The 11,088-nt window shown below is 35.6% G+C and overlaps 2 pseudogenes; both read right to left on the bottom strand.

Annotated features, from left to right (window-relative positions):
* Positions 1 to 2,713: 2,713 nt before the first annotated feature.
* On the bottom strand, positions 2,714 to 3,466 carry LOC129251337 (probable fatty acid-binding protein; annotated as a pseudogene).
* Positions 3,467 to 7,452: 3,986 nt separating this feature from the next.
* On the bottom strand, positions 7,453 to 8,122 carry LOC129251257 (uncharacterized; annotated as a pseudogene).
* Positions 8,123 to 11,088: the final 2,966 nt, after the last annotated feature.

The raw sequence follows: 11,088 nt of genomic DNA, 5'->3' as shown, positions 1-11,088 counted from the left end.
CTTGTAAAGTACAAGCGAAGTAGTGTACTTATAATGATAGTATCAGAGATCGTCATGTAAATGAGCGAAACAGGATCATCGAAATAAAAGAATTACTAATTCACGGAAGAGCTTTAGGGCAAACCTGCCGACTAAAGATTCCTTTAAAATAAAAAGAAGATTTTTAGAGTTAGGGCAAACGACTGCCTTCCAACTATTAGGAGTGAGCTGTGTGAGCTGCTAGAGCTGACTGAGCTGACTTCTGATAGAATGGCTTTATTTTTATACTTTCTTTTTGCCTTGTCATCAATATACATAATTACAATCAAACATTTGTTGCAAGTAACAAATCAATAACAAAGTTGTAAACACTTAAAAATACTATACAAATAAAATTCTGCTTAGGTTGACTTAAATTTTATTCGGGGTTAGCTTACTTCACAGTGAGTTATGGCTTTGCTTTGGAGTGGGGTATCGTGTGACAAAAGTGCATTTAGTGTGTGCCATGTGTTTACTTATGTTTCGGGTTTCAAAGAAAAGGGCAAAGAGTTTATGTTATTGAAATTGAAAAAGAATTATGTCATTAAAGTGGAGTAAATTGAAATAAAAGAATTATGTCATTAAAATTGAAAGTAGAGTGAATTGAAGTGGTTTACTTAATTTGAGTTGGAGTATTAGGAATATTTGGAAGTGAAGTGGAGGTACTCTACACCCCTATGGTTAAGATTGAAAATTACTGTGCTAAGAAATTTGTTTAAATTTTGTAAGTACAGTGGTTTTCAATAAAATATTTTTATGACTTAAAAAGTTTCTTAGTATATCTAAATCTATTTTTAATTCTATGTTTTATAGTATATTTTTCTTAAATTTATTTAATATGATAATATTTTAGGTGATTTTGTATTTCTTAAGGGTATTATTATGATATTCCTTAAGCTTATTGTTAATTTGTAATACAGAATTGACTCCTTTACGCTCTACTATGAGATAAGGGCCATGATATGGACTTTGCTGTTTTCTTCTAGTTTCTAGTTTTACAAATACCCAGTCACCTACTTTTAGTTCTGGTGTGTTACTGTTCTTGTCATATAGTTCTTTTCTCTTTTGTTTTGTTAGTTTTATCAGTTCTTGTGCCCTAAGAAGTGACTCTTTTAGTCTAAGTTTCATCTCATTTGCGTAATTGTTTAAGTTATATACTGGTTGATTGTCCTCGATTATGTCAGTCGGTAAGCGTGGAAGTTTTCCGAATATTAACTCGTACGGTGAAAATTCCGTCTCTATGTTTGGTGTGGTATTAAAAGCAAATGCAAAATAAGGTAACCACTGGTCCCATTCGTGATTTTCTACGAAGTGTAACAGAAATTCATTTAGGACTCTGTGACTTCTTTCAACTGTTATTGTCTGATGGTGATAGGGTGCTGAAAAGGTCTGCTTTATATTTAGTATTTCGCAAATATTTTTCATTAATTCATTTGCAAACTCTGTACCTCGATCAGATTTTAATGTTTTAAAAGGTCCGTATTTTAGTATTACCTGTTCTACTAGTGTCTTTGCGATAGAAATTGCTTCTTTAGTTGTCATTGGGAATAAGATTACGTATTTTGTCAGTTCGCATTGTACCGTTAAAATATATCGGAAACCATTTGATATAATCAATGGTCCTACTGTATCTATGCTTAAATTTTCAAAGCTTGTACTAGGTGTGTCCGTTATTGTCATTTTTTCTTTTATGTACTTTGTCTGTTTGTTTCGAGTACATTCTTTACAACTGTTTATATATCGTTTTATCATTTTTCTCATGTTCTTCCATATGTATTTTTGCTTTAATTTTAAGATAGTTTTTCTTATACCCAGATGTCCTCCTAGTGCTGAATTGTGATACTCAAAGATTAATTTTTTTTTTATTTCTTCGTCATTAATTTGTTTTGGGGCTTTATATAAAATTATTCTTAAGGGTCTTAATTTTTGATCTAATCTTTCACTTTGTAACTTGTTGAATGCATTCTTAAAGTCTTCAATATTCATTTCTTTTAATAAATTATCTTCTGCTAGCGCTAGCTTTTCTATATTTCTTTTAATCGCTATTGATGATAGTTTCGCCATGATTGAAACGTATTTCAGAGGCTCCTCACTATATCGGACTATTATATCCCCTTTTTTATTTATCTGTATTTCGGATCCTTTAATTTTTTCTTCGTATACAAATTTTAATCTTTTTATATTTCATATATCAGCTACGGACGTACATTCCCAAATGTGAAGTTGGCCTGACTTCGAATGAGAGTTGTAGTTCTCCTTGTCTACCCTGGTGTTTTTTTTGGCAGACATTCCCCTTGTTATTACAAACATTTTATTATTGTCATCACAATTCGTTGGTATAATTTTTTTTAGTATGTCTGAGTCTATCTTTATTCGTGATAATGCGTCGGCATTTGTGTTCATTTTGCCTTGCTTGTAGACTATTTCGAAATCATAGTCTGACAAATCAAGTCTAATCCTAATCTAAGTCTAATCTACACTTTTTTTTTATTTTCATTAAGGTGCACGAATATTCAATTTTATGTTTATTTAACTGAATGCAAAAAGTCACATTTGTTCTTATGCCTGTTTTGTGCTTAAATATTATATTTGTCAATGATATATTAAAAATTTTAAATTAAATGTTAATATATTTAAATGCATTAGCAAAAAATCTCTATTCAACAATATTTATCATAGCATGTGTGAACAGTTTGATGCGCGTCGTTAATAATATTGAGAATTATTTCACTTTAATTAGCCGCCTAATCACATAAAAATAGTTAATTGTTACCTAATAACAACTTCATACTTTTAATTACATTATTTTATGCATTAATCAGCAAATAATCAGTCATAAACAAAATTGGGATATTCACAATCTAAAATATATATAATATATGTATATGTAGTTATATAAAGTACAATGTATGCTGTATGATAGTTAGTTTTTCAATCATTACTTTATTGCAAGAAGTGGCATTTTTTATTTTAAATTACTTTAGCTTTTTGTTACTGTTGTTTTGAACTTCACATGTAGCGCACTGCGCATTTATACAGCCTTGTAGACTCTGACGGACTTCACGTCGTTGAGGGTGAGAGTAGTCACTAGCTCGGAGTTAGTGAATTCACGAATAATGGTCGATGGTTTGTCACCCTACTGTTCTTGCACCAATTTGTTGCCATCGAGAGTGAAGACGCTCTTCACCGTGCGACCATCAAGTGTCTCTTCATCGAATTCCTCGCCCAGCTTGAAGTTGACCGTAGTTGTCTTGAAGGTTGAGGTAGTGGTGAAAGAGTAATTATCACCATCCTTCTTCAGTTCAACGTTGGGGCTGATACTGTTACCCATTTTGCGTAGAACCATACCGACAACCAATTCCTTCATGTATTCGTCGAAGTTTTCACTCTTTTCTAATTTGTATTTCTTTCCTTCCCAGACAGCCATTTTTACTAATGATTTATTTAGCGTTTAGGATCGTCCGCAGGATCGCCGCAGGATCGCCGCAGGATCGCCATGTTAAGTAATGCTGAATCGTCATGTATGTGAGACAGGATCGTCAAAGTAAAGGAGCTATTAACTTATGGAAGAGCTTTAGGGCAAACCTGCCGACTAAAGATTCCTTTAAAATAAAATTTTTAGAGTTAGGGCAAACGACTGCCTTCCAACTATTAGGAGTGAGCTGTGTGAGCTGCTAGAGCTGACTGAGCTGACTTCTGATAGAATGGCTTTATTTTTATACTTTCTTTTTGCCTTGTCATCAATATACATAATTACAATCAAACATTTGTTGCAAGTAACAAATCAATAACAAAGTTGTAAACACTTAAAAATACTATACAAATAAAATTCTGCTTAGGTTGACTTAAATTTTATTCGGGGTTAGCTTACTTCACAGTGAGTTATGGCTTTGCTTTGGAGTGGGGTATCGTGTGACAAAAGTGCATTTGGTGTGTGCCATGTGTTTACTTATGTTTCGGGTTTCAAAGAAAAGGGCAAAGAGTTTATGTTATTGAAATTGAAAAAGAATTATGTCATTAAAGTGGAGTAAATTGAAATAAAAGAATTATGTCATTAAAATTGAAAGTAGAGTGAATTGAAGTGGTTTACTTAATTTGAGTTGGAGTATTAGGAATATTTGGAAGTGAAGTGGAGGTACTCTACAATCTGTCCCTCACCGGATGTTTCTTTGTTCAGGCTAGATTTTCCGATTGTAAGTCGAAAAATTCCCTCGGTGCCCACGCAGGCTTTGAAGTCTCCAACCACGATTTTTATGTCGTGGCGGAAGTAGCTCATAGAAGGAATCCCTGGTCGCATCGTCCTTTTTTCCATAGGGGCGTGGGTGCAAATGTGCGAGATGTTGAAAAATCGCGCTTTGAAGCGGATTACTGCGAGACGCTCGTTTATCGGAGTGAACGACAATACTTGGCGACGAAGTCTCTGCTCGAATATAAAACCAACACTGAATTTGCTCTCCTTTACATGGTAGCTGTAGTAGACGTCGCAAGTTTTTACGTGGCGGGTCCCAAACCCAGCGTACAACCAGTTTTCCTGGGATACTTCGTCTTCTCAATCTCGAACGGGTGTTCGGAAGCTACACCGAGAATACTTGGGCTATTCAAGGAAGTTGTAAGCTGCGGGAACCATATGTAGAAGAATCGTCCTGGCCACTCCCAAGTGAGCGGCGATTAGTAACATTCCCCACTTCCAGTCCTCCTGATTTGTATGGTTGGAAGGAATTTACCGCCCAGGTTACCTTAGTATCATCGATAATATCTTTTGCAAGTTCATCTATCTGAATTCCAGAAGGGCTAGAACTTTGGATTTGGATATTGTTTCATTCTTGCCATCCAGGGAATTGTGTTTGCATAAGATATTCATATGTTTCCTTCCCTGTGAAGCTGCCATCCAGTCTTTGCAAACAGCTTGGTTTGCAGGTTTCCTTGCAGAGACATTTGCTGAGTCTTTAGAACTCAGATGTATTCTCCAATTCTTCACAAAACCTCATCCAGGATTCTTTCTTTGCCTTCTTTGCTTATCTCTTAAAAGTATTGAAACTATTTCGATATCAGTCCCAATCCTCTATCGTCTTTGACGCCTTTTCTGCATTCTAAAGTCTTCCTGTTTTTCTTCATAGTAGTTTGAGTTTTACACCATGAGCTTGTTTGGTTTTGTGGGGGTCTGCTTATGTCCAGTTTACGAATAGGTTCCTCTGTTGCAGCTGTCTACAAATTGATGCTATTTTCTGAGCTAGAGACGTCTGTTGTTTCCTCATCTTCAGGCGGATCTAACTTAGTCATAAGCTTAGATAACTAAGGAAGTCCTTTAGATTGTTCTACGTTGACTGTGAACTAGCAGCAACAGAACGATTATTTTCATAAAAAATTTGCACGATTTGCAATCGTTGCTCAAGTGTGTAGCGTTCCATGATGAAATGTATGCTAATGAAGTTTACAAATGAAAAGCGAAAAATAAGAAATATTGCGTCGTTCGCCCTCTCTATCGGAAAAAAGTTGAAGCGCACCTATTGAATAACCCTATATTATTGCTCATAAAAAAATAACTCTAAGTGTATGTATTCGCCTACCTTGTTCGGTACTGGTGCTGAACCTATTGGTTGTTTATTTGGTCGGCGTTCATATTTGTTTGCGAGTCAAATTTCGCAGTCCAGTACTTCATGTATAAAATATTTGAGTGAAATTTCCTGTGCGTTATTTTTGTAGTTTCTGTGAGCTCGTCTGTGTGTGTCTTGTATGATTTGTTTTTATTGTTCGGTTTCGGTGATGTCATCAACCAATTTTTGCGCTAGTATTTGCAATCGATATGGTTGGAAATGTGTCGATAATATCATTTTCGTCGTAAAATAATATTCCCACGTCTATTTTCAGGGCATTAGTTACCTTTGGTTTAATTATATATTTTAGTCTGTCTAGCAATTCAGTTTTGGTGTTAAAAAAAATCGTATGTCGGCTGTTAGAAAATATGTTTTGTGAGGATATATCGATGGTCTTACAATAACTTGATTTGTAAATGCGTTTAGTGGTTGCTTTACTCGTTTGACTGTTTGTATTGGGGAGCTTTGTGTTGAACGTTGGGAGTCATCAGAGCTTACAGTGTTGTTTATTTGCTGGCGAGAAAGTGCATCAGCGACAACGTTCTGATGTCCGGGTTTGTAAACGAGTTTTGCGCCGTATTCTTAGATGCAATTTTCCCATCTTTTCAATTTTGTATTGGGGTTTTTTTCTGATATAGAGAAGATTAAAGATTGATGGTCAGTGTAAATTGTTAAATAAGCTATACCATACAAGTAATTACGTAGTTTCTGTAGTGACCAAACAATTGCGAGTAACTTTTTCTCATTCGTAGAATAATTCTGTTTTGTTTGGCTGAATGTTCGTGAAATAAATGATTTGGGTTTTTGGTTTTGAGATAATACGGCTCCTATAGAGTAGTTACTGGCATCTGTAGTTAATTCGAGAGGTTTGTTAAAATTTGTTTGGAAGAGTTTAACTTTGGCTTGCAGTTCCTCTTTTATTTTATTCACTGCTTCTATTGCAAGTTTCTCTAAAGTGACTTTTATTTTTGCGCTTTGATTCTTTCATATGCAACCATTCTCTCCTCTGAGGAACGTAGTGAGTGGTTTGACGATGGCTGCAAAACCCTGTATACCTTTTCTATAGTAACTAGTGAGACCTAGGAAGGATCTGAGTTCCTTCAGTGTTGTGGGAATAGGAAAATCTTTAATAGTTTGTATATTAATAGGGTCAACTGTGATCCTGTTGTATTTCATTATATGCCCTAAGTATTCCACAGAATCTTGGAAGAAGTGAGATTTCTCGTTGGAAATCTTCATGTTCGCTTGGTGAAGCGCGTTTATTATTATGCGGATATGTTCGGTATGTTCTACGGGAGAGGAAGAATAAATGAGAACATCGTCTATATAAACGTACGCGAACTTCCCGATATATGGTCTAAGGATATCATCCAAGCATCTTTGAAAAATGGATGGGGCATTTTTCAGGCCGAACGGCATACGAAGGAATTCGTACTTAGCTGCATTTATACTAAAGGCCGCTTTTTCCCTGTCATAGTCATTAATAAGCATTTGATGGAAGCCCGACTCTAAATCTAAAGTAGTAAACACCTTTGCATTACCTAAATTCTGTATGGTCATAAACACATCAGGTATGGGGTATCTATCTGGGATAGTTTGAGCCTTTATCTTCTGAAAGTCTATGAGAATTCTGCGCTTAGGTTTCCCTTGTTCATCGGTACCTTTTTTAGCGACCGTTGAGTAACCATGAAGGGTTTTTACTTTAACTGGCTTGATTGGCATAGGCTTACCGGTTTTGCAATTTTCACTTATATAATTATTTGTTACTCCGTTGTCGATCAGGGTGTTGATAAGTTTGCCTGTATCCCTGCGTTGCAGACAAGGCAAATCGTTCATACGCCTAAAAAACACTGCCTGTTTCATATTCGTCATTTTCCGGTGCAAGTAATTGTATTTCTTCGTCTCGTGTTTCATTGACTCGTGATACGTTCTGTTGTATGTTGAAATTGCGAGATGAAGGATGTCGTTCCCTTTTTCGAGGCTCTCCGCGAAATGGGTTATTAGGATGTAGTCCTTGCCTCTGGCGGTCATAGCTATTTTGTGGTGCGGAATGGGTCCTATTATAGTTTGTGGATCTCGTGTATTTTTGTGAAGGATCTATTTCCATTGGTTGGTACTCTTGCCTGGATGCAGTTTGGTTGTATTGCACCTGCATTTTAGGTCTGTACCTTTGTGGTTCCTCGTATCTTCTACTTGGCGAAGCATTGTAACGTCTGTGGTTGTATTGCGGAAAGTCGAGCTGAAAGTTCACGTCGTCGTGATGTATAGTTCTTGCGATAGCGTAAGCGGTTTCTAAGTCCTTTGGACTGTGGCTATGGAGGGTGCCGTATTTGCTGAGAATGAGACCGAGGGTGATGAATGTCCTCACAGCTTCCTGGTTTGGGTTTTTTTTTGGCTGACGGATTCCCTGAGCTATCCATCTCAACTTTAGTGAGTGCAAGGTTAAGCGATTTACTAACTTCACTATGGAACTCCGAAAACGTCCTTTTTTCTTGTTTTATTATTTTCATTGCTTCGAGCAACACATACAGGGGTCTCTGGTCCACAAAGGTATAATCAAGACGGTTAATTATGGAGTAGAAATTAAATTTTGTGTTGTGGTTAATTAGAATATCGGCCGCCTCTCCTTAAATTTTGGAACCAATGATCGAGAGCGCCGTATAATACGTGGGTGTAGTAGAGTAATTCTTGATGTTTTTCATGTGTGTCCAGGCACGTTTTCTCCACGATTTATAATGGTTCGTGTCGCCTGTGAATATTAGTAGCATTTTAAAAATTTCCAAGTTAATTTGCGACGCATCAGCAATGTTGGGTGCACAGTCTTGGTATTGATCTGTGACTGTGACTGTTGCGTTGGTTTTAAGAGAATTCATCCTCTCTTTGGTTTCAGTCAGGGTTGTGGTCAAAGCAGCTATTTGTGCCCTCAGGTTTACTATTTCCTGTGCGCTCATTTCTGCATCCGATGATAAACGTGTTGAGTAAAAGATGCATTGTCGCTTTTTTGTTCGTTTTATGTTGTTTGAATTTTTTATAACATTTTTTTCTTTTCATTAATTATTTATGTACTTTTTTCAAATGTTAGTGCTGGAAATCTTATTTCCCGTGGAACTAGTTTTTTAATAATTTTCACGTTTAATTATAAAAATTACTTAAAAACGGTTGAGCCGCAAGTTGATATCATTTGGTGATATTTGAGCAAAAAGGATATTTTTTGGTTACACCGAAATGTGCACTCTTTATTTATCATCTTTAGACTGACTGGTTTACATAATCTTAGTGCTACTTATACTAGTTATTGAGATGCGTCGGTCGTTATCTGTTTACTAGTACATAGATGTGTTACGCATGTGTGTGGTACGATATGAAAGTGTTACCAACTTCACACTGCTTGTATCTGTAAAACAGCTCATGACATCAACGTCAAAATTGTTTTAATGACAGTTCAATACATTGTTTATAGGCCATCATAAGCGTTTGTGTCTCAGTTTTGCTGAATTTTTTTTTCTGTGATGGAGTTCAAACGTAATAGTGTAATTGCGTTATAAAGGGTGGTTAAGTTTCAAGGGCCGGTATTCATTTTGAATAAAATACAATTTTTTTAGGAAATTATTGGCGGCACACCTCCATCCGATGGTCCAAATTTTCGATGACGCTTAGGCATAATTGAGGTTCTATGCGGCCCAATGATGCCGCCCAGTGGCGGCGCTAGACCAAATGTGTACGTCGGCGACATCAACTTCGCGAGGCATCTTTACTTCGCAGTGAAAAAACCCGTAAAATTAAGTGAGCCAAATTATAAAATAATTTATGAGTTTAACGAGTTTTATTGTTAATAAAATGATGACAAAAAATAATTACACACAAAAATTAAAATAGTCGAACTTTTCGGCTTTTATCAGCTATTTCAGCTTCGATTGACAGACCTGATAACGCGGATAGTCTGTCTTGGCTCATTGTGCTTCTCAAATAGGTTTTTAGCAATTTCAACTTTGAGTAGCTTCTCTCAGCGGAAGCTGTGCTGACCGTAACTGTGAGCTTGATTCTAATTATAATATCAACATTTGGATATATTTCTTCTAAATTATTTTCTAAAATGTATTGGATGAGTTGTTTCGCGTCATTGATAGAGTCTAGTGAATTAGTTTTAAAAAGCTGAAGTTCTTCATATAGTTCGAAAGGCTGTATATTACTGTTTTCGCCTTTCCAAAGTTTTGTACCTAAATCAGTAAAATGTTTGAGAAGATCCTCTTTTGGCATAAATTTTAAATAATTGATATCATAAATAAAACCAACTTTCTCAGAATATTCATTGAGCGCTGTAAATCGACATTCGGTATCGACTATTATAACAGTGTTATAATAACTGTGTTAAAATAAATAACTCTGAACTGCATTTCAGGAGATTCAACTGGTTTATCAGTATGTTCGTAACTAAGCATTCGTTTTTTCCTGGCTATTCTTTTTTCCGTAAATTGAGACTGAATTTCATTACTTTTGTCCACAAATAATCTAGCTTCTGTTACGCTTTTTTCAAATCCTGTATTTCGGAATTCTTGAATCTAGCTACAAAATGAACGTAAGGTATCAATAGCAACTTGCAAGTTGACTTGAACCGATGACATCATCAAATTGTAAAAATATTGCTTTTACTGCTCCGATTCTAATCTCCCACCTCGTTTCAGACAGAATTTGTAAAGTCAATTTTAATTTACTTTTTACTATCTCCTAACGCATCCTTGATTTTGAAAACAGCACATAGATTTTATTGATAAAGCCGAAAAATGTTTTGGCTGTCGTTGAAGAGTTAACTGCATCTATCAAAAGTAAATTACAACTGTGGCATCCGCATGGTGCAAATGATCTTGGATTTATATTGAGTATTCTTGTTCTGATACCTTTTCTAACTCCGACCATATTGGCACCATTATCATATCCCTGTCCTCGACAGTTTTGGATATCTAGATCATTTCTTTCCAGTTCTTGTAATATTGATTTTGTTAAATACTCTCCTGTTGTTTCTGCGACGTCAATAAACCCAATGAAATGTTCTTCTACAGCTCCAGTTGACAAATTGCAAAATCTTAATATTATTGACATTTGTTCAACACGGCTTACGTCCCTGGTACAATCGAGCAAGATGGCATAGTAGTTTGCTTGTTTAACCCTGTGTATAATTTCGTTAATAACTAATTTAGACATTAAAGTAATTAATTCGTTTTGGATGTCGTGGCTCGGATAAAGTTGATTAAGTTGTTTTTCATTAATACGTTGCATATGATCCCGTAATGTCGGATGATATTTAGATAACAACTTAACTAAGTCTAGAAAATTGCCAGAATTTTTACTATTGTTCAATTTCAAGGATTCTCGATGAGCTCTAAATGCCAAATTGTGTGAGGCCAAGTAGTTTATTATATCTATCAATCTTTCAAACAAATTATACCAATACTTTTGGGATTTCCTAATCACTCTCTCG

This window comes from Anastrepha obliqua, unplaced genomic scaffold, assembly GCF_027943255.1.
Source record: "Anastrepha obliqua isolate idAnaObli1 unplaced genomic scaffold, idAnaObli1_1.0 ptg000012l, whole genome shotgun sequence".
NCBI lineage: Eukaryota > Metazoa > Arthropoda > Insecta > Diptera > Tephritidae > Anastrepha > Anastrepha obliqua.
This window is presented reverse-complemented; position numbering and strand designations above follow the sequence as displayed.